Source organism: Bufo bufo, chromosome 4 (genome assembly GCF_905171765.1).
Source record: "Bufo bufo chromosome 4, aBufBuf1.1, whole genome shotgun sequence".
Lineage (NCBI taxonomy): Eukaryota > Metazoa > Chordata > Amphibia > Anura > Bufonidae > Bufo > Bufo bufo.
Window position 1 is genome coordinate 149,445,968 of NC_053392.1, and position 24,216 is coordinate 149,470,183.

General features: G+C 43.2%; 1 protein-coding gene across 5 annotated transcripts in view; it reads right to left on the bottom strand.

Annotated features, from left to right (window-relative positions):
• Positions 1-24,216, bottom strand: part of AGTR1 (angiotensin II receptor type 1) — a 262,557-nt gene that overhangs the window by 137,844 nt on the left and 100,497 nt on the right. For 4 of the 5 annotated variants that reach the window (XR_005778221.1, XR_005778220.1, XM_040428037.1 and 1 more), the window contains 2 exons: positions 8,897-8,989; positions 5,008-5,105 (listed from right to left, as the gene is read on the bottom strand). The gene's annotated coding sequence lies outside the window, so the exon portion shown is untranslated. The remainder of the gene's footprint in view (positions 1-5,007; positions 5,106-8,896; positions 8,990-24,216) is intronic. The other variant, XM_040428039.1, reaches the window with a different exon arrangement.

Genomic DNA, 24,216 nt, shown 5'->3' on the forward strand with positions numbered 1-24,216 from the left:
GAAGTGTGTCAGCAGTTCCTGCAAGACAAAGGCATTGATGCTATGGACTGGCCCGCCCGTTCCCCAGACCTGAATCCAATTGAGCACATCTGGGACATCATGTCTCGCTCTATCCACCAACGTTCTCCTATCCGCTTGCACCACAGACTGTCCAGGAGTTGGCAGATGCTTTAGTCCAGGTCTGGGAGGAGATCCCTCAGGAGACCATCCGCTACCTCATCAGGAGCATGCACAGCCGTTGTAGGGAGGTCATACAGGCACGTGGAGGCCACACACACTACTGAGCCTCATTTTGACTTGTTTTAAGGACATTACATCAAAGTTGGATCAGCCTGTAGTGTGTTTTTCCACTTTAATTTTGAGTGTGACTCCAAATCCAGACCTCCATGGGTTGAAAAATTTGATTTCCATTTTTAATTTTTGTGTGATTTTGTTGTCAGCACATTCAACTATGTAAAGAACAAAGTATTTCAGAAGAATATTTAATTAACTCAGATCTAGGATGTGTTATTTTTGTGTTCCCTTTATTTTTTTGAGCAGTGTATATATATATATTATTATTATATTATTATTTTTTCTTCTCTTGTCCTGTATACTGGGTGTAAATCTCAGCATCTGCTCTTATTCAGTATATATGCCACTTCTCCTGTCGTGTATACTGGATGTAATTATCAGGATCTGTATTTCACTGATATAACTGGTATGAGGTATACGTTCCACCTATCAAAATTATATCACTGTCGTTTGGAACGCTATATTACTGTTAAAACTAATATTTTATTGATTCAACACAAGAAAAGGGAAAGGAAACTACCTATATTAAAATACTAGAGCACCATCTAACCAGTGTACGGTCGATGATATGGACCTATGGAGCCGCAGATTGTGGTACATGCGGCTATAGATGGAGTCACTAGAAGTGCCGCAACTAGTGCTATACTACAAGCTGGATCATAAGGCCATAGGGCCGTGCTAGATCCAATCCACCAGAAGTATGCACTGTGGCGCGGTCAAAAGTGCTCTGAACCAATCCCAGCTAATAGTGCCCTAAACTAAATTTAAGATGGACTAATCCATTGATAAACATCTGCCTGCAGAAGCCGACCTCACTGGAACCATCCGTTCAGGGTGAATCAGATGTCTGAGTGTCGGCTCTGCAGGCACGAATCAAGGGACACTAGGCTAAGCTGGGTGGAACAGAAAGCTTGATTGCATTTGCTCATCAGCTGCAGAGGGCTGAGAACCGCAGACCTCAACTGCAGTGTGAGCACAAACAAGCAGTAAGATCATTGATTTATCCCCACACCACGCTCGACGCGTTTCACCATATTTGGCTCGTCAGGAGCATAATTCTGTGGTTACATGGACAAATGGTCAAAGCTGCTAAGCCTCCGTGACAGAGGCTGCAGCTGTCAGTACGAGGTGGCCGAACGCGGCCGCTCAAGTGCACAGAATATAAGGAGAGTCCTCCTCCCCTCTGCTGAGTCACGCCTTCAGGGCGGCCAATGAGATTGCGGGAGGCGCGGCACCGCCGCATCATCCGTCCCGCCCCCATTGTACCGCCCCCTCTATGAGGCGGGCCCAGATGAATGTCACAACATTCATACATTAAAGATAGAGCTGATGCATACGGCGGCTCACTTGATCCAGTGGCACAGTACAGCAGCGATCGGGATGAGGACTGCTGAGTGGTCATCAGTTCCTCCTGTTGAGGACATCAATCGGTAACGGACAACACAATGACGCAGGGTCACCTCTTAAAGGGACCATGCAGTCTTATTGATCTCAGGTGGTGACACAAAAGCGAGTCAAATATTAATTTATTAATGATAAGCTGTCCAATGCATAATACTCCTGAGACACAGGGATCTACTTATACCCCTGCTGCACTCTCTTGTCATGTAGGTTATAGAAAACACGCAAAGGAGTTATATTCATTCAATCCATGAGGTTGGAGCGCATATAGGCGGTAGATCCACTGTGTCTCTTTTTGCAACAGACGCCTATCAAAGTCGCCTCCTCTTGGCGATCTTCTAACCACCTCCACAGCCTGAAATTTAATGGCATCCGCATCACCATTATGTACAGTTGACATATGTCTGGCGATAGGGGTATCAGCCCCATTCCGGATGTCATTTAGGTGTTCTGCTACTCTTCTGCGGAATTCCCTTGTGGTTTTACCCACATATTGTTTTCCGCATACACAGGTGGCCAAGTATACCAGGCCTCTCGTCTTACAATTTACAAAAGATCTAATATTAAATCTCCGTTCAGTGACGCTGCAAATAAATGTCGCGCCAGTCCGAATTGCAGGGCAAGCCACGCACCCGCCACAACGGAAGGTCCCTTTGAGGCTGGTACTCAGCCATGTAGATGTAATAGGACCCTGAAAGAAGCTGTGGACCAAGCGATCTCTCAAACTGCGTCCACGCCTGTATGTAATCAATGGCGCGTCGCCTATCATATCTCCAATATCTGGGTCTGGGTCTAATTATCAGGATCTGCTCTTATTCTATATATATATATAGACACTGCACAGTACCACTTCTCCTGTCCTGCGTTCGCATCGCGCCCATTGACTTTAATTGCAGGCGAACCTGAAAAACCTTCATGTCATATTTGCAGCCACCAAATACAAACTATGAGTGCACAAATAGTCCCGCAACATGGACAGTGATATACCAGAGGGGGATCATTGGCAAAAAGTCCCACAAAAAAATATGTATTTTAATCAGGGGCCATTTTTATGGCCCCTTTAAGGACCAAGGGACGTATTTGACCCATGTTTTTAATTGCCTGTATCATCTGATTAAGAACTTAAAATACTTTTTATTTCATTTTTTTTTTGTCAAAATATTAGTTCTTATCAACAAATGGATCTAGCTTTATTTATTGTTCAAATACATTCTTAAAGGGAAAAAATATACCGTATTTTTTGCCCTATAAGACGCACCGGCCCATAAGACGCACCTAGGTTTTTGGGGAGGAAAATAAGAAAAAAAATATTTTTAACCAAAAGGTGTGCTGTGTGTTTGGTGGGTTTGGAACTAATGGTGATCTGTGGATGACAGACACTGTTATGGGGGGATCTGTGGATGACGGACACTGTTATGGGGGGATCTGTGGATGACGGACACTGTTATGGGGGATCTGTGGATGGCGGACACTATTATGGGGGGGGATCTGTGGATGACGGACACTGTTATGGGGGGAACTGTGGCTTGCACTGTTACAGGGGGGATCTGTGGATGGCACTGTTACAGGGGGATCTGTGGGTGGCACTGTTACAGGGGGGATCTGTGGGTGGCACTGTTATATATGTGCCATCCACAGACCCCCCCACCCCATAACAGTGCCATCCACAGACCCCCCAGCCCATAACTGTGCCATCCACAGACCCCCCCAGCCCATAACTGTGCTATCCACAGATGTCCCCCATAAAAATGTCATCCACAGATCCCCCCGCCGCTCCGGTATACTAATATAAGATGTCTTATTCAATTAATAGTTATTAAACATGCCCCCCAACTCCTAATAGTACCTTACATCCCAACAGCTTCTGTACAGTGCCGGCAGGCAGGCCGGGCGGCTCGCGCGTCCCTCACTTACGTCACTTGCCTGCGCCGCCTGCTGTATACTGCAGAGTCCATTAAAAAAAATGCATGCATTAACGTAAAAAAAATTTCTACCATGGAACTGTATGGTGAATGGACGCCACTGTACGGCATCAGTCTGAGGTATAAGTTAACGCATACATTTTTGGTATGCATTAAATGGATGGCAAAAATAGGATGTGAACCTAGCCCTAGTGTCAGAATAAGCACCAGTACACATCCGAGCAGCGTGGCGGAGAGGGGAGGCCGCCATGTACTGACAGAGCGCTACCTGGTCCTGGTGGTCAGGTATGAGGACTGTGTTTCCCAAGGATCATTTTCTTCTGGGAAATACAGGGCACAGTATAATACACTAGAATCTATATAATATAAATATATTATCTGTAAAGAATAAATCAAGGCAACTGGACTTACTGTAGATTTCTTGAAAACGTTTCACTTGTTCTTCCAACGAGCTTTCTCAATTCTGAGTGCCTTGATTTATTCTTTACAGATAATATCTTTATATTAGATATACCATATTTACAGATATACCATGACCTGAATAAATGAGAACCTTCACAGACATAAAGATATTAGCCCTACCCCCGAATAATAATACAATTAGGTGGTAATTTATTATATAGAAATACATCTATGTTAGCCATATTTCTGACACAGATTGTGGTGCACAGTTCCTTAGCACCACAATCTGCATATTTTTCCCGCTCATTCCAGGTCTAAAAAATTATGGCGTGGGCAGGGAAAGGGATACAGTTATGGCCATCCAGTTATTGGATACCACGCCATACATTGACTGGATAACACCTCTGTAAAGTGACCGGATAATACCGCCATACCGTGACCGGATAAAAGGGTAAAAGAGAGCACAGTACAGGGAATGACTAAGGGCACTGCACAAGATGTGGTAAGAGGGCACAATGCAGGGTATAAGGGGGCACAGTACGGCGTGAGGGGCATAGTATGGGGTGGGGGGCACAGTCACATGACCCTGTGACAATAGAAAGTCCTCATGGTGAATGCGGTTCGTACGCCACCATAATGAGAGGCAGAGGAGTGAGACAAGGGTGTGATTATGTGGCTAGAGATAAAAAATTTAACTGTAGGCCAGTACAGGCCCCAAAAATTAGGCAATAGACATTTACCTGACAGAAAAGAACTTTGGATTCTGTGGCTGAGGTACATTAAGCGGTCACAGGATAAATATGTAACTGTCGGCCAGTACAGGCCCCAGAAATTAGCCAATAGGCATTCACCTGACAGCAAAGAACTTTGGATTCTGTTGCTGGAGGTACATTATTATCAGAACTTGTTGCGGATGAAAGAAGGGTGGACATGGTGTCATGAACCCTAATCTTGCATGCGCAATATAGGTATGCATTAGTTTACTTACCTGAGTCACAGATGCTTGTTGGTGCAGTCTGTAAGGGTCCTTGTACAGGTGAAGATAAGTTTGATTGGAGATCACTCTAACAGTCCTGCTCGTGGATCCTATAAGAGGAAAGTAGCAGTTAGTGTTTTCGCAGTAGCGTCTGACACATCAAAGAATCTGGACCTGTATCCGGCTGCATCATGGAAGAATTGCTGAAACAATTGATTCAGAAGGCTTCGGGTGGTGAAGCGTGGCTCCGTTCCTGTCTTCAGCAAGACAGCAGTGCGTTGGAATTACCTAATCAGCTATCTTCTAATCCAGTCTGCCCTCCCACTCATCTCGGGAGCGCAGAGATTGACGGGAATTCAAGAAGCATCGTGTTGCCTCCCGCCGGCTTGGCACTTACCCCCTCCCCTCCTAAGAAGAGGCAGAGAAGAGAGAAGAGATCGTTCTCCCCTTCTCTGGACAGAAAAAGGTGCAGGAGTAAATTAGCTTCTGCACCACTCTGCGCGAGCAAGGATCAACGGCTGCGCACCACCGCTTCTCAGAGATCACCAATAACAGCTGTGAGGAGTTCACGAGCTGCAACGGAGGTTAGAGAAAACGTTAACCTGCGCGATGGTGAGCATTTTTTGTCTGTATTAAATAGTGACTGTGATTTACAGGGCGCTAATATTCCTCAGTCTATTGTATATAACAACAGTGATGGTCAGTTCGCAGTGTTCGCCAGCGAACACATGCGGGCTGCCATCTTGACTCACCCGTCCGGCGATGCATAGGTAAGCCCTTACCTATGCCTGTGCCAGGAGCCGGTCTGAAATCAAATTCGGTCACCGGGAGCATGCAGTTCCGAGAACAGCCGCCGGGGGCCTTCATCGGGCTGTTCTCGGAACTGCCTGCTCCTGGTGACCGCATTTGATTTCAGACGGGATCCCGGGATCCCGGCACAGGCATAGGTAAGGGCTTACCTGTGCATCGCCGGATGGGTGAGTCAAGATGGCAGCCCGCATGTGTTCGCTGGCGAACACTGTGAACTGACCATCACTGTATAACAAGCCAATGTTGGAAGGGTTAAATTTGGATAAGTTTAAATTATTTGAGGAATATTTAACTTTCATGTCTCAGAAGGACTCAGGTGTGATTCAGGAGTCAGCGTGGTCCACTTCAAGTGTAATTGCTGAGTCTGATTGTCAAATCATACCTGAGTCTTCTAAGACATTCAAGGACAAACATTTACTGCCTTCTTTTTTTTTTTTCTATGAAAGAAACTTTGCCTTGTCAATTATCGCTGTTAGGTTTTCACTTACCTAATCAAGTGAAAGAAAAAATTTGGAACAGGGATTATATAGATATTTTTTCTTTGCTCCCCTCATCTAAGGAGAATTTAAAATTTGACATGAAAGACGAGGACGAAAAAAAGAGAAGTCCTCAAAAATCCCTTTTAGAGCTGTGCTCGGCGAGAAACATCCAATGCATTGCAGTGGATTGTTTCACCATCTTGATAGTATTTTGGAGGTGTACAGGAGTTTTGGCGGATTTGCTTGGTGTGTTTATGACGAATCTTTTTGTCAGAAGTTATCCGTTTACCCTGAACTCAACGGAGTCATAAAGATGTGGGACTTTGGTTAAATTTAATGCTACCACAAAGATCTAACAATTTTCGTCAGCATATACCAGAAAGAGGAGTTTGCTTCGCATATGATGAGACTTCTTGTAAGTGGCAAGCAAACTGTAAGTATAAACATGAATGCACTTTCTGTGCTGGAACTCATCCTGCCACAAAATGCTTCAGGAAACATGGTCAACAACTCAGCAAAGAGTTCAATAGAACAGGTGACTCCAATGAGGCTGTCAAGGCTTATTTAATGTATAAAATGGTACCCAAACAAGGAGAAAGCTCAGTTATTAATTTAAAGCTTTTCAAATAGTTTTTATGTACACCATTTAATGGTTCCGGTTGTATTATCGTTAATAATTTAAAATCTGTTTATACTCATAGGGATGTTGTTTTGGAAAAAATTGCAGAATTCAGAGGAAATTGCAGAATTCAGCGTGGCTGGTCCTTTTTCTTCACGCCCTTTTGAGAATTTTAGAATTTCTCCACTAGGTTTGGTTCCCAAAAAAGAACCGAATAGTTTCAGATTAATTCATAACCTGTCATATCCAAAATATTTCTCATTAAATGATTCAATAAATAAGGATTCAGCTTCAGTTCATTACTCTTCCTTTGATGAAGCCTTATCGTTATTGAGGAAAGCGGGTAGATTTGCCCTTTTAGCAAAAAACTATATTAAGTCCGCTTTTCGGTTATTACCGATAAATCCATTGGGCTATAATTCTCTTGGTTTTCATTTTGACGGGAAATTTTATTGCGATAAAGCCCTACCCATGGGATTTTCGTTGTCATGCTTTTATTTTGAGGCCTTTTCCTCATTCTTAGGGCTCATTCAGACGGCCGTATGCTGTCCGCAAAAATACTGAATGCTATCCGTTTTTTTGCGGATCCGCAAAAAAACGGATCTGCAAAAAAACGGATAGCATTCAGTATTTTTGCGGACCCATAGACTTCAATGGGGCCATGTCCTGATTTTCACGGACAAGTATAGGACATGTTTCATTTTTTTTGCGGATCCGCAAAAAAACGGATAGCATTCAGTATTTTTGCGGACAGCATACGGCCGTCTGAATGAGCCCTTACAATGGATGGTGGAATCTCATTATAGTGGAGGTTACGTTCTTCACTATTTAGACGACTTTTTATTTATTGGCAAACCCTCATCTGACAATTGTATCCACTTATTAAACACTTTTAAGTGCATTGCTAATCATTTTAACATTCCAATAGTGGAGGAAAAAACGGTTTACCCGACGCAAATTATTACATTTTTAGGTATCGAAATTGATATTGAGAACATGATTTTTAGGATACCCGAGGAAAAAATCCTTTCTACAACAATTGTTTTGAATAATTTATTGGCATCTAAGAAATGTACTTTAAGAAAACTACAATCTGCCCTAGGTTCTTTAAACTTTATCTCACGAGTAGTACCTATGGGGAGAATTTTTTCCAAAAGACTTTATGCCATGGCTGGGAAAAAGAATCCTCATGATCATATTTGCTTGACCAGACAGTTGAGAGAGGATATTTCTCTATGGTTAAGTTTTTTAGACAGATTCAATGGGAATTCACTATGGCAGGAGGAATTCATTGATTCGGATTCTTTACAGTTGGTCACAGATTCCGCAGCCTCTATAGGCTACGGGGAATTTTTTAACAAACAATGGTCGGCAGAAAGTTGGCCGACTGATTGGTTTCACAGTCCGATTATTAAAAATATAAATTTTCTTGAACTTTTCCCTGTATTGGTCTCCTTAGCTATCTGGAAGGTTCATTTTCGGAACAAGCGTATGCTTCTTTTTTCTGACAACAAAGGAGTCGTTTCAATTGCTTATCTGCAAAATCAGACGCTGTTATTAATATTTTGAGGCATATTGTATTAATATGTCTAAATAATATTATTTGGTTGAAGGCAAGATATGTCGAGGGTAAATCTAACATCATTGCCGATTCTTTATCACGACAGAGATTCTCGCTGTTCCGAAAATTAGTTCCCAATGCCGAAGGAGATGGGATACCATGCCCTTAGGAAATCTGGAAATCGATTGGTATTTTGCTTATTTACAATTATTCTGGCAAAAATGTGGTCCCAGCAATTCATTTTGTAGACAATCTTTTAAGAAATGGAAAGAAAGGTAATTACAGTCGAAAAATTTTGTCTGGAATTTCCTATTTCCAAAAATTTTGGAATAATTTTCCAAATTATTAAAGGTGCTAGTAAAACCACTCCTAAAATTCTGAGAACTTGTCCTTTATCTATAGATCATTTAAAGCAGTTTGTCAGTTTCTTACCATCCATTTGCTCCTCTAGTTATGAATCTTTGTGGTTCAAGGCTGCTTTCATTGTGTCATTCTTCGGTGCTCTTCGCATCAGTGAGATAGTAGCTGCAAATATTAGGGCAGAGTCACCATTATATATATCGATGACATTTGTATTTGTCATAATAAATTACACATTTTTGTCAAAAAATCCAAAACAGATCAGTCGGGTAAAGGAGTCTGGTTGTTTTTAAGTAAGATTTCCAATTCGGTTATTTGCCCTGTTCGAGCTTTAGGGGATTGGTTAAAAATTAGAGGTACTCAGCCTGACCCTTATTTATGCATTTAGATTTTTCACCATTAACTAAATACATTCAAGGGAACGGAGCTTAGCCGCGCCCACGCTAGTTGATACTAGTCGTGACGTCAGTGGGCCAGCGGTAAACAGTGAGAAAGCCGGGTGTCGGACCCCTGACGATCAGAAACTGATGATCTATTCAGAGGATAGATCATCAGTTAAAACAAAGTGCAGAACCCCTTTAACTTTATGTTAAAAAAATGCAAAAATAATTTTGGCCTGGACAATAGAAAAATATCTGCATTTATTCATTCATTCCGCATTGGAGCTGCGACTTATGCTTATAAAATTGGTCTACATGATAAAATTATAAAAAAGATAGGAAGATGGTCATCTAACAGGTTTAAAATGTATATTAGACCTGATCTCTTGTACTAATTTCGTTTCAGAATGGAGAACCATATGGATTATAGGAACGGAGATCATTACAGAAGCTTCCTATTGGTCTGTTCAGAGATTCAATTCTGACAACCTGGGTTTGGGTAATGGTATTAAAATTTATTGGAAAGGGATTCCTGATTTACTAGTTAGTCAGATTTGTAGTTTGGTTTTGTTTCTTATGCGACCTTGTCCACTTCCTAATTTGTTCATATTGCATGTTGGTTCTGACGATTTGGACAGAGTCGCACTTACTTATTAATGAATTAAAAAATTCCATTTTGGAAATTCAAAAACTTCTGCCAAGGGTAGTTTTGGCTTATTCTGAAATTTTTCCTAGATTCGAGTGGAGTTATTTAGGCTAAAAATTTCTTGAAAAAATCAGAATTCGGGTGAATAGGAATATTGGTAAATTTATGTTAAAACGTAATTATTTATCTTATAGACATTCTGAGTTAGAGGGATTTTTACCTGGTTTATATGACATTGATAGGTTACCACTTTCCAACATTGGATTAGACATCCTGAATGTCGGTCTGCAGAATTTAATTGAGTTCGGCTACGGTGTGGTTTAGCCATATGGCCAATTTTGTCGTATGGCGGTTGGGGGTAATAGTCGCTAGAGGAAGCGGACTATTTGTTTTTAGTTAATTAATGATAGTATGGTTGTTCTAATTGGTTGATATATTACAGGGATAGAGTTGGAATGATTTAACCGGATTACATAAAACACTGTGGCCTTATATTTCAAATATATAATAGTACTTAATAAAGTTATTATTATTCATTATTTCAGAGTTGTCTGTTTTATTATCGTAGATTTATTTGAGTTAATTGGGTTTGTATGACACCATGCGGTCACAGGATATATATGTAACTGTCGGCCAGTACAGGCACCAAAAAAATAAAGCATAGGAATTCGCCTGACAGCAAAGAACTTTGGATTCTGTGGCTGGAGGTACATTTGGTGGTCACAGGATAAATATGTAACTGTCGGCCAGTACAGGCCCCAAAAATTAGGCAATAGGCATTCCCCTGACAGCAAAGAACTTTGGATTCTGTGTCTGGAGGTAAATTTGGCAGTCACAGGATAAACATGTAACTGTTGGCCAGTACAGGCCCCAAAAATTAGGCATTCACCTGACAAAAAAAGCCTTTTATGCAGCTGTATATATATAAGGCAAGGACCATTCTTTGTTCTGTGTGGTCGCGGATATGTGTGGGCTGGCATCAGGAAATTCAATTACACATGGTCATCACAGGTGTTGAATTCCTCCGATATCCATGCCTCATTCATTTTAAAAAATGTGAGGTAGTCCACACTGTCGTGAGCTAAGCGAGTGCGCTTATCGGTCACAATCCCCCCTGCTGCGCTGAACGTCCTTTTGGACAGGACACTCGACGAGGGGCAAGCCAAGAGTTCTATGGCAAATTGTGCCAGCTCTGGCCACAGGTAAAGCCTGCACACCAGTAGTCAAGGGGTTCCTCGCTTATCAGAGCGTCTACATCGGCCATTAACCCGATATAGTCAGACACCTGTCGGTCTAGGCATTCCCTGAGGCTGGATCCGGAGGGCGGCTGTCGATGGGTTGGCTGCAAGAATGATCTCATATCCGAAGTGACCAACACATCTTAAAACAGCCCTCTTTCTGCAGGCGCGGTAGGATTGGTACCCGCACCTGTTTCGCTGTGGGTGGAAATTCCTCTGCCAATGCCCGCAACAGCAGAATGCAGCATCTCTCGCACTAAGCTTGGAAATGCTGCATTCTGACAGCCCTCTGTTATGCTGTTAACATGTCCGTCATTTTGTGTTTGTACCGGGGGTCTAAGTACGTTGCCACCCAGTACAGGTCCTTGACCTTTATACTTTTTATAAGGGGTCCCTCTTCAAACACTGGAGTTTGAAGGCCCCCATTTGCACTAAATTAGAAGCGGTGGAGCGCCCTCGCTCTGGCTCATCGCCCAGCAGAATGTCGTCCTTGGTCTCCTCCCCCCAGCCACGGACAACACCATGGATCCCCTAAAAGTTTGAAGTCCTGCTCAAAGCGTGCTCTTCTTGCTCCTCCTCCCCCCAGCCATCATCCGCCACTGACTCCTCTTCAGACTCCTGCTGACTTGTCTCATATGGAGCGCTAGGAGTGTGGCTTTGTGGGTTCTGACTGCGTTGCTCCCACTGGGCTCGGTGATGGGAGGCCAGGTGCCTTCTTAAGGCGGTCGTCCCTAGGTGAGTGTTGGGCTTACCGCGACTTATGCGCTGACAGCACAGGCTGCAGATGGCAACACTGTTATCAGCAGCTGACACGTTAAAAAAAGCCCAGACTCCAGAGCCATGTGCCGGCGTCCAGGGAGCGCAAGATGTGACCTTGCATGGTGAATGGCTCGCTCCAGATACATTTGCAGTCTGCTTTTTGCCTCCTGTGCACTGCGAGTTCTGCCTGCTTCTCCTCCTTCTCCTCCCTATCTGCTGCTCCATCTCTCCCTCTGAACTCCCCTCCTCTTCCTCTCTTGTGGGCACCCACGTGACGTCCATCGTCACGTCATCATCGTCACCTCCACCACCACTGACATTAGAGATCTCGGAGTAGGCAGCAACAGCAGGGACCACCCTCCTTGGGCTGAGTTTGGTACTGTCGTCAGACCGCTGTGTGGTGGCCTTTGCTGCACATCGGTAAGGTATGGGAATGGATGGGAAAACAATTCTTCTGACTTAAGTGTAGGGGCTATGGTGGTGGTGGTGGTGTCTTTGGGGGTGCATACACATTATAATTTTTTTACGTTTGAACATTTGGGCCACGGAAGCCTGCGTTGTGCCAGATGAACGCGACAACGGCATGGTGGAAGGTGGAGTGGAGGACAAATGGGAGGAGAGAGGAGAAGGAGAAGAGGCAGGATGTGGCGCACCGAGAGTGTGGCTTTGTGGGTTCTGACGGCGTTGCTCCCACGTTAAAAAAAAGTCCACAATGCGGAGCCATGTGCCGATTTCCTGGGAGCGCAAGATGTGACTGTGCATGGTGGATGGTAGAGATGGCCTTGCGGTTCGCCCTGCGGTCATTTCGCGGTGAACTTTGTGTGTTCGCGATTCGCCGAACATGCGAACATATGGAGAAATTCGCGCCCGCCATATTCTTTTACATTGTGAAGAACTTTGACCCATGACACATCCATCAGGTGGTACAGGACAGCCAATTGAGACATTTCAGCACATGGACATACCCCATACCTTATAAATAAACCTGATCTGGCCGCCATTGTACATTCAGTGTTTTGCCAGTGTAGGGAGAGGTTGCTGTGTGGAGCAGGGACAGGCTGTTAGGGACACCAAACACTAGCTAATAGGGCCACAAAAGTCATTTTAAGGACTAGCATATGTGTGCTATCTATATGTGTGATACACAGAGGGGTGCGATATACTTTTATAATGAGTCAAAAACACATAGATCTATATAGTGATCACCTGGAAGTCAGGGGCCTAGAGGCTAGGGGCTTACTAGGGCCATTTTTTATATAGGGTAAGGTTCCGGGCGGGGTCGCTCTTATCAGGGTGGGTGGTCTGTGGTTAGGCTATCAGGGCCAGAATAGCACCCCCTTGTAGGGCAATATCAGGGACAGTTCTTTGCCCACCCTGTCCTTCAATACCACATCATCATCTAGCCCAGGGATAGATGTTTTTTGCTTTCCCTCCAAGATTCATGGATGTGCACTGGAACCCCCCGGATTGTGGTAGGACATATGGTTTTTGATTTGGTGCCGCCGAGCAGCTGATTTAGTGCTGCCGAGCACTTGTTATTGCCTACCACATCTATGCTTTTTGCTTAAAGGGGTTCTGCACTTTGTTTTAACTGATGATCTATCCTCTGGATAGATCACCAGCATCTGATCGGCGGGGGTCCGACACCAAGGACCCCCGCCGATCAGCTGTTTGAGAAGGCAGCGGCGCTCCAGCAGCGCCGCGGCCTTCTCGCAGTTTACCGCTGGCCCAGTGACGTCACGACTAGTATCAATTAGTGTGGGCGGGGCTAAGCTCTGTTCACTTGAATGGAACTTGGCCCCACCCACGCTAGTTGATACTAGTCGTGACGTCACTGGGCCAGCGGTAAACAGTGAGAAGGCCGCGCTGCTGCTGGAGCGCTGCTGCCTTCTCAAACAGCTGATCGGCGGGGGTCCTGGGTGTCGGACCCCCGCCGATCAGATGCTGATGATCTATCCAGAGGATAGATCATCAGTTAAAACAAAGTGCAGAACCCCTTTAACTTTAATAATTTAATTTATTTTCATTTTGAGGGATATCTTTTCCATTCACACGTCCGCAAAATGGGTCCGCATCTGTTCCGCAATTTTGCGGAACGGGTGCAGACCCATTCATGTTCAATGGGGCCGGAATGTGCTGTCCGCATCTGTGCTTCCGTTTCTGCAAAAAAATAGAACATGTCCTATTCTTGTCCGCAATTGCAGACAAGAATAGGCATTTTCTATTATAGTTCCGGCGATGTGCGGTCCACAAATTGCGGAATGCACATTGCCGGTGTCCGTGTTTTGCGGATCCGCAAAACACTTACGGACGTGTGAATAGACCCTCATAGTAAAATTATTAAAGGTTACGTTTTATCTTTATGTATATTCTAATGGATTGCCTTCCTTGTACAATGTTATAATATACTTTAGTATATTATAGTGCATTTGTATTGTGCGGCAGTTGTGTGCGGTTCTGCTGCGATACTGCAGGTATATAGAGGGACAAGCGTTATTGGAACAAATAATTTCTACTGGTGTGATATACCAGTCGCCCCCCAAAAGAACTGATTGAAGTGGGGTGTTATATACCAATATACTTTCTTTTTAGTGCATTTGGGTACAGTATAGTGCATTTGCGCATGCGCGTACGCGAAAAATATATTGCCGATATTTTGCATTGAAAAAAATTATAAATGGAGATTGCAAATTCGAATACTACATCTGGTATGTCACTGTCCATGTTGTGGGACTATTTGTGCACTTTTAGTAATTATTTTTTGGCTGCAAATATGAGCTGAAGGTTTTCCAGGTTCGCCTGCCATTAAAATGAATGGGACCCACCGCAAACTTGCGGTTCGCGAACATTTGATCGCGTTCGCGAACCGTCCTGGCAGATGTTCGTCTATCACTAGTGGATGGCTCGCTCCAGATACATTTGCAGTCTGCTTTTTGCCTCCTGTGCACTGTGAGTTCTGCCTGCTTGTCCTCCTTCTCCTCCCTACATGCTGCTCCGTCTCTCCCTCTGAACTCCCCTCCTCTTCCTCTCTTGTGGCCACCACGTGATGTCCATCGACACGTCATCATCGTCACCTTCACCACCACTGACATTAGAGATCTCAGAGTAGGCACCAACAGCGGGGACCACTCTCCTTGGGCTGATCTGGGTACTGTCGTCAGACCGCTGGGTGAAGGCCTTTGCTACCTCCTCTTCCTCATCTGATGCCAAGAATGGCTGCGCATCGGAAAGGCCTGGGAATGGATGGGAAAATAATTCCTCTGACTTTAGTGGAGGGGCTATGGTGGTGGTGGTGTCTTTGGGGGTGCACACAGCAGAGAGTGAAGAGGATGCAGATATAGAGGATGAGGAGGGTGCAGAAGCGGAAGGCTAAGTGAGCCACTCAACCAACTCTGTTGCATCCTTTGACATAATCACATGAGCTTTCTCCAACTTCCCAATTAGGCTCCAGCCTAGTGCACCTGCCCGACCCCTACCATCCCTGCGGAACGGCCTGCCTCTTCCTCTGCCTGTAATTTTCAAAATGACCTTGTGCCAAAGTCCCTAGAGAAAAGCAGTATTTGTGGAAGCAGGTATATTGCAGGCCTTAATCAGTATTTGGTGGAAGCCGGTATATCGCACCCCTTAATCAGAATTTTGTGGAAGTAGGTATATAGAACCCATTAATCAATATTTGGTGGAAGTAGGTATATCGCACCCCTCAATCAGTATTTTGTGGAAGCAGGTATATCAAACCCCTCAATCAGTATTTTGTGGAAGCAGGTATATCAAACCCCTCAATCAGTAATTTTGTGGAAGCTGATATATGGCAGGCCTCAATCAGTTGTTAGTTGAAGCAGGTATATCAAAACCCGCAATCTGCATTTTGTGGAAGCAGGTACCGTATTTTTCGCCCTATAAGACGCACCGGCCCATAAGACGCACCTAGGTTTTTGAGGAGGAAAATAAGAAAATAAATATTTTGAACCAATAGGTGTGCTTTTAGTGGGTTTTGAACTAATTGTGGTCTGTGGATGGAGCACTGTTATGGGGGATCTGTGGATGGCGAACTGTTATGGGCGATCTGTGGGTGACGCACTGTTATGGGGGATCTGTGGGTGACGCACTGTTATGGGGGATCTGTGGGTGACACTTATGGGGGATCTGTGGGTGACACTTATGGGGGATCTGTGGGTGACACTTATGGGGGTCTCTAGATGGCACTGTTATGGGGATCTGTGTATGACAGTATGACAGTTATGGGGGGGATCTGTGGACGACACATATATAGCATCTTATGCTATGTGTCATCCACAGATCCCCTCCATAACAGTGTCCCTGTAGTGAATGACCCTCAATACAGGGGGTGGGGGTCGCATCTGCTTTTATAATGACAGCGGGGCCCGTGCAGTGACTGTATTCTACTACACGGGCCCCGTTCACTGTATAATCGTATGAATGAATGAAGCAGGCGGCGCAGGCGCGTGACGTAGTGACTCACGCTGCCAGCGCCCATCCTCCCGGCCTGCCTCCTCCCTCCTCTCTGCTACCTACCAAGCGCTTGTAGTTGTAAGTAGCGCTGATTATGCGATTACCGGTATATACATAATTAACTATTACAGATACGATTATACAGTGAGCGGGGCCCGTGTAGTAGAATACAGTCACTGCACGGGCCCCGCTGTCATTATAAAAGCAGATGCCGGCCCCCAGCCCCTCCTCCCTCACAGCTGATACACCCGCCGCGTGGCATCGCGGCGGGTGTATCATTGAAAATATGGCAAAATCAGCAGCATTCGCCCCATAAGACGCACTGCTATTTTCCCCCCACTTTTGGGGGGGGGGGGGGGAAAGTGCGTCTTATAGGGCGAAAAATACAGTATATAGAAAACCTCTATCACTATTTTGTGGAAGCTGATATATGGCAGGCCTCAATCAGTTGTTAGTTGAAGCTGGTATATCACCCATAAGCAGTCATTTTGTGGACGTAGGTATATGGAAAACCTCAATCACTATTTTGTGGAAGCTGATAGATTGCAGCCCTCAATCAGTATTTTCTCGAAGCATACAAATGCACTTTAATATACTTTCTATGTTAGAAAGTAAATTATAAGTATATCACACTCCTCTGTGTATCACACCTATCGATAATCCTTAAAAGGACTTTTATGGCCCTATTAGCTAGCATTTGGTGTCCCTAAGTTCCTAACAGCCTGTCCCTGCTCCGAAATGCAACCTCTCCCTATACTGGCAAAACACATAAAGTAAAATGGCTGCCAGATCGGGTTCTGTTATAGGGTTGGGGATGTGTCCATGTGCTGAAACGTCTTAATTGGCTGTCCTGTCCCACCTGATTGATGTGTCATGGGTCAAAGTCCGGCGCAATGCATAAGAATATGGCGCGCGCGAACATCGCCATATGTTCACGTGTTTGGCGGATTGCGAACCCGCAAAGTTCACTGCGAACTGACCGCCGGGCGAACCGCAAGGCCATCACTACTTAGAAGTGACCCTGGCACAATGGTGGATTATTATATACTTATTTATTACTGTTAGTCATAGACACATTAGGCACCTTCTTTCCATTTGCCTTTTATTCATTTAAAAATTAACTTTTTTTTTCTTCATTAAAAGTATTATTACTTTTAATGAAGAAAAATAATAGTGAATTTCACACAGGGGAAGGAAGAAAATAATGCAACAGGCACTTTACAATTTGAAGTAGCAGCACTGTCTAAAGGGGCCATATCACACCCTTACATACTGTATTGATCCAGTAACAAATTGTTCTCCATCAAATCACCCACTATATTTTATTCCATTGAATATAGCAATATTATTAAACATCTTGTATTCAAACGGTGTCATGAGATAATATCCTATTTTTAAAGAATTTTGGTGGTTACTTGTTATATTTTTTTTATTTTTCATATCACTATCTGTATTTAAAAAAAATAATCTAAAATCCTGCAGTTTTCGCACGGGTCAGTAAGCTTAATTACAGGTGCCAATTCCTGCTTTTTTTTTTTTTTGAGATAATTTTTCAGCAGTCATCTCATTATCATCACAGGCAGGATGACAGATATCACCTAGACGCAGTGTTTCCCAACTAGTGTGCCTCCAGCTGTTGCAAAACTACAACTCCCAGCATGCTCGGACAGCCTTTGGCTGTGCGGGCATGCTGGGAGTTGTAGTTTTGCAACAGCTGGAGGCACACTGGTTGGGAAACATTGACCTAGAGGTAATATCTGCTGTAAAGCATATCTTGAAATACTGTTAAAACAGCTCAGGCAAGATGGCCACCCTCATTATCATGTCCAGGAGCTAGAATAAGAAAATCTACAATCAGAAACAGATTAGAGAAAAAGGATGTGCACTGCTATCTGGTTTTAACAGGCAGAAAAATTGTTATAGGTCAAGGATGACAGTAAAGATATGTGTCATACTAGGCCTTAACACTTCTATCTAGCTACAGTTTGCAGAGATCATCATGTAGATGAAACTGGCTCTGCTGAAATTCATGATTAATGAACCTGTGGAAAGAACAGAAAAGTCTCATTAAGCCAGATTTCTATTATGCAATTTTTCGAGCAATCGTTGTATAGCTTGCTCTGCCGCTCACTTTTCTGTTTCTGTGTGAGAAACAGCAGATTTCCAATAACCTTTTGTTCTAGTTAAGCCAGCAGTTTATCATCAGTTTCAAAACTTGCCAGCACATAACTCTTTTTTAGGCTACTTTCACACTGGCGTTTCTGGGTCCGCTTGTGAGATCCGTTTCATGGCGCTCACAAGCAGCCCAAAACGGATCAGTTCTGCCCCAATGCATTCTGAATGGATAAGGATCCGTTCAGAATGCATCAGTTTGCCTCCGTTTAGCCTCCATTCCGCTCTGGAGGCAGACACCAAAACGCTGCCTGACGATGCAGAGCCAAACTGATCCGTCCTGACTTACAATGTAAGTCAATGGGGACGGATCCGTTTTCACTGACACAATATGGTGCAATTGAAAACGGATCCGTCTCCTATTGACTTTCAGTGTAAGTCAAAACGGATCGCATATTGTAGCCTAAGCTATAATAACTTTTGTAATATATATATATATATATATATATATATATTTGTAGCTAGCACTAAAAGTGGCATTCGATCCGTGGCCCCCCCAAAAATAGAACATGTCCTATTCTCTTCTATTTTGTAGACAAGAATAGGACATTTTTACAGACATTAAAAAAAAAGTGCCTTGCACTCGGCCGGGATCTGTGTTCTAACAGCAGCCTGGGGAAGGCAACTGTTCGATATGAGCGAAGTTAAAAAAAACTTCAATTTGGCAGCTTTGCCGAATTTCACAAACAAATTTGCTTTGTGACAAATTATTTTGTCACAAAGTGCATTTATTTGTGAGAAGTGGGCGCAATGACGGGGAATGGCAACTGTGCTGCCCCCCATCATTGAACCCCTCAGATGGTGCGTTCATCACTGATTGCAGCATCTTAGACAAAAAAATTAGGCTTTTCAGGGCTTAATCGATGAAAAAAAAATATCTCACCTTATCCATCTAAACTAGACGAGGCCACTGTGGCCATCTTGATTGAAGATCCCATGCAAAATCTTGTCATATGTCACTGCGCGCAAGATTTCAATCTAGATGGCTACGACGGCACTTAAATGGATGAGTGAGTATGCTCTTTTTTTAATCTCTATTTCAGGGGAAATTGATTCATTACCACGAAGCCACGAGGACATTTGGATTTGCGGCGATTAGAATTTTCCCTGAAATTCAGATCGAAGTCCACTTCAGATACTTTGATTTGCTCAACACTAGCAACTATATATACACTGAATGAATACACTAAAATGTAAATTGTATCTATTAACATGGTAATTAGGTGCTCACAGTGCTGTAAGAGAAGGGAATCCAGGAGAGACAAGGGGAATATTGTAGGGGGTGCTATATTTCGAGAGAACTACTCTGCAATATTCTTTTATTTTGAGTCAAGATGTACTCATACTTTATATTTAAAGAACACCTGCAGATTAAAATGTTACCTATATTGTGACAATCGGTCGCGGAGCCTCGGCTCTTCTATTTTCCAATTCTGGTCATGCCCCTCATTGCACTGATTCCCTCATTTGCATAAATCATAAAAGTATTTTATCGTGGTAACGATGTAACTGATTTTCACAAGACAGGTATTATCATCAGAATCAGCAGAATCAACCCTACCCTGGTTTAATTGGGTGGCTACTGTTGATAGATGCTCTTTAAAACATTTTATATTGTTGTCATATGGCTTCAGGAGATACATCATTTCCCAGTATTAGTAGAATTGTTCTATTACTACTTCTACTTCTCTAGCCTTGTGTTTCTGCTTTCATGAAGGTGACCTGAGCACTGCCGTTTCTGTAAATGTTCTGGATAAACTGGCAATAGAGTTCTTAAATATTTTTTTCCTGCCAAAATACTAAGTAAATTATTTCCTGTTTGACCTTGTGGATTGTGGTAAAGTTTAGCAATCCAGAGGGCTCTCTTCAGTCATATATCTCACGTCCAAGAAGAAAGTAGTTTAAATTATTCACATTACATTCTTTGCAGTCCTTTCTTGCTTTCACAATTTTATTTCTACCGTACAGTCTAATCTATGTATATATTGTGGGGTTTTGCTCTGGTAGACAGGCTAACGGACGCAGTATAGAGGCAATCACAAAGTCTTTAACTTAAACAGTTCGGTGTTAATTCACACATAAAACAAAATGAACGTTCACAGTCTTGGTGTTTGTTCACACCATGCAATGTCCATAGAACAAAATCTTCACCTGGTTAGCAGTTTTCCATCCGCAGTCCACAGCAGGCTTTAGGGGCCTGTTTCCCAGCATGCGGCTCTCAGCCATTTAGCACGGCACAAATTCACATGTCCCAAAACACAGAGACTCTCCAGCTTTTCTGTCACATGGAGGATAAACCACACCCAGCTGAGACTGTAGGCCAAAAAAGACCCGGCCTGGTGCGTGGGGAGCAGCCACCCACCCAGCACTTTGGCTACTCCCAGTAAGAGCCAGCTCGGATCGGCTTTACAGCCATACTAACAAAACAGTGTCAGTCAGCACTAGCTGCCGCTGACACTTAAAACTAGTGGCTCTTACCTCACCGAGGCCAGGAATCTCGGTGACACATACCTTCCATCAATGACTGCCTCTTGCGCCTTCCTACAATATAAAGATGAAGCAAAAATCACAGAAAAAGATACAGAACATCCTGCATGATGTAATAAATGAAAATGAGGATAGACATGGCTACATTTATAAAAGAAAATTCACAGAAAATGATGCACTAACACAATAGATGCAAACACAATATATGGACTAAGACAGGGATGGCCAACCTGAGGTTCTCCAGCTGTTGCAAAACTACAACTCCCAGCATGCCCAGACTGCCTACAGCTATCAGCCTACAGCAGGGCATGGTGGGAGTTGTAGTTTTACAACAGCTGGAGAGCCCAGGTTGGCCATCCCTGGACTAAGACCTCACTCTAATAATAAAATCTGAGACTCTCAGCCAATATATTTTGAGCAAAACACATCTGTGCCCACCTACAGTACCAGCACCACAGTGGTTTCAGTGAGGCAGATCCTACGCTAAACCTACCTATGGCATTGGGCATCTACGATACATTCAGGAGAGCAGATCCTGCACATATAGTTTGCTGCTTCTTGTTACATATGTGTGCCTCAAGAAACCAATAAGAGGAGGACTGGTCACCTGTGGGATAGGTGGGGCAAAAGTGCAGAAGCATGCTGCTCCCCAGATAAAATAGCCCATTCACACTTCAAGGTGCCACTCCTCAAAGAGTATACTACATATGTATATTACATTGTGCAGGGTGTTTTTTTTTGTTTTTTTTTACTTTTTCTGTGATTTTTTTTCGTCTGTAGTATACACTTAAAGGAGTGGAACCTTCAAGTCAGAATGCACTTCTAGTTTATCTTGAGAGTAGCATTCTTGTGCACTTTTTCCTCGCCTATCCCATAGGCAAACCTTGATGAAGTTGAGGACTTTATGACCACTCTGCCCAACAATTAAGAGTTCAGGGATTTGCATTCGAGGACAGATTTGTCTTGAGGAATGAGAGTTTTTCGGGTTGTAGCACAGTTCAAAAGGGACTGCGTTCTGCACCCCTCTATCTTCATTTAGCACATTTCATGGTTACTGAGTAGTCAGGAAGATTATTTTCTTCCTAAAATGAAAGGCCCCTAAATTATATACAGTTGAGATGAAATACTGATCTAGAGTATGAGAAAGCTGGACTAGATTAAATAAAATATGATTCAGCTAGATAGAACAGATATGTAAAATACTGAGAATTTAAGTAAAACAAGTTCTGTTGTGGAAGTGCCTCAAGTGGCAAACTTTTCCTTCTTCTTGGCACATCTTAAAAGAAGAAAGAATTAGAGGTGAAACCCCTGAAGATTCGATAATGACCCTCTTGTTCAGAACAAATGTGCTTTGTAAAAGACTGAGAAAATTCAGTTGCTGAGTAAAGGGAAAATGGCTATTTACTGCTGTGCAGCAATATTATTTACTGAATGGGGCAGATTTATCAATGTACAGGGTGGGCCATTTATATGGATACACCTTAATAAAATGGGAATGGTTGGTGATATAAACTTCCTGTTTGTGGCACATTAGTATATATGAGCGGGGAAACTTTTCAAGATGGGTGGTGACCATGGCGGCCATTTTGAAGTTGGCCATTTTTTATCCAACTTTTGTTTTTTCAATAGAAAGAGGGTCATGTGACACATCAAACTTATTGGGAATTTCACAAGAAAAACAATGGTGTGCTTGGTTTTAACGTAACTTTATTCTTTCATGAGTTATTTACAAGTTTCTGACCACTTTAAAATGTGTTCAATGTGCTGCCCATTGTGTTGGATTGTCAATGCAACCCTCTTCTCCCACTCTTCACACACTGATAGCAACACCGCAGGAGAAATGCTAGCACAGGCTTCCAGCATCCGTAGTTTCAGGTGCTGCACATCTCGTATCTTCACTGCATAGACGATTGCCTTCAGATGATACGAGATGTGCAGCAGCTGAAACTACGGATACTGGAAGCCTGTGCTAGCATTTCTCCTTCGGTGTTGCTATCAGTGTGTGAAGAGTGGGAGAAGAGACAATCCAACACAATGGGCAGCACATTGAACACATTGTGTAAGTGGTCAGAAACTTGTAAATAACTCATGAAAGAATAAAGTTATGTTAAAACCAAGCACACCATTGTTTTTCTTCTGAAATTCCCAATAAGTTTGATGTGTCAAATGACCCTCTTCCTATTGAAAAAACAAAAGTTGGATTCAAAATGGCCGACTTCAAAATGGCCACCATGGTCACCACCCATCTTGAAAAGTTTGCCCCCTCACATATACTAATGTGCCATAAACAGGAAGTTAATATCACCAACCATTCCCATTTTATTAAGGTGTATCCATATAAATGGCCCACCCTGTATTTTCACCAGTTTGGGCACAGGCCGTGTTTATGTGAAGCTCCTGCTTCATTTATTCTAAAATATGCACATTAGTCAGGAACAAATTGATGAAAACAAAGCAAAAAATCATGTATGAAAGTTTCCTGACACTTTTCTTCATAGAAAAATGCAGTAAAAATACATTAGCATTGTGATCAGCGCATTATTTGTTAAGGGATCTTGCCCACGATGCACTGTAGAGGAGACAGGTGCATTGCTCGCTCAAAGGTTTGCGCTCCGGCAGAGGATCTCAATACTGGAAAAAAAAGGATATCTTCGTTTCCGGCAGCAGCATTCTGTTTTGAAAGATTCGGTTTTGTGTTCGGTCATAAAAATGGAAAGAAACGCATCCAGCACTGAAAACAATGCAAGTCAATGGTGATTGATCCGTTTTTTAGGAACCTAAAAAATGGATCCGTCACCCATTGACTTTCAATGTATTTAGTGACAGATCAGTTTTTTTCCATTTTGATTTCACACAACCGAATCCTAATGGAACTGATGCATCCTGATGTGCAAAATCAAACTGGATCAGTTTAATTCCGGTATTGAGATCCTCTGCCGAATCTCAATACCGGTATTAACAACACAAGTGTGAAAGTAGCCTAACTGAATTTGGTTTGACCAGAGGTCAGACCCCCACTGATCATAAAGTGACTTCATATCCTAGCAATATACTATTATTCCCTTATATGTTTGGCAAATCCCCTTAATAAAAAATAAATACTACATTTTATATTTTTTATAGTCTGATTTGAGTGTTATCTTTGTGCACCTTTTCCATTGCTTCTTTGTTGGATTCTGAGGTGAAGCACCATGTTCAATAGTATGTTCTGTATGCTACACGTATGTCTGAGATTTAGAC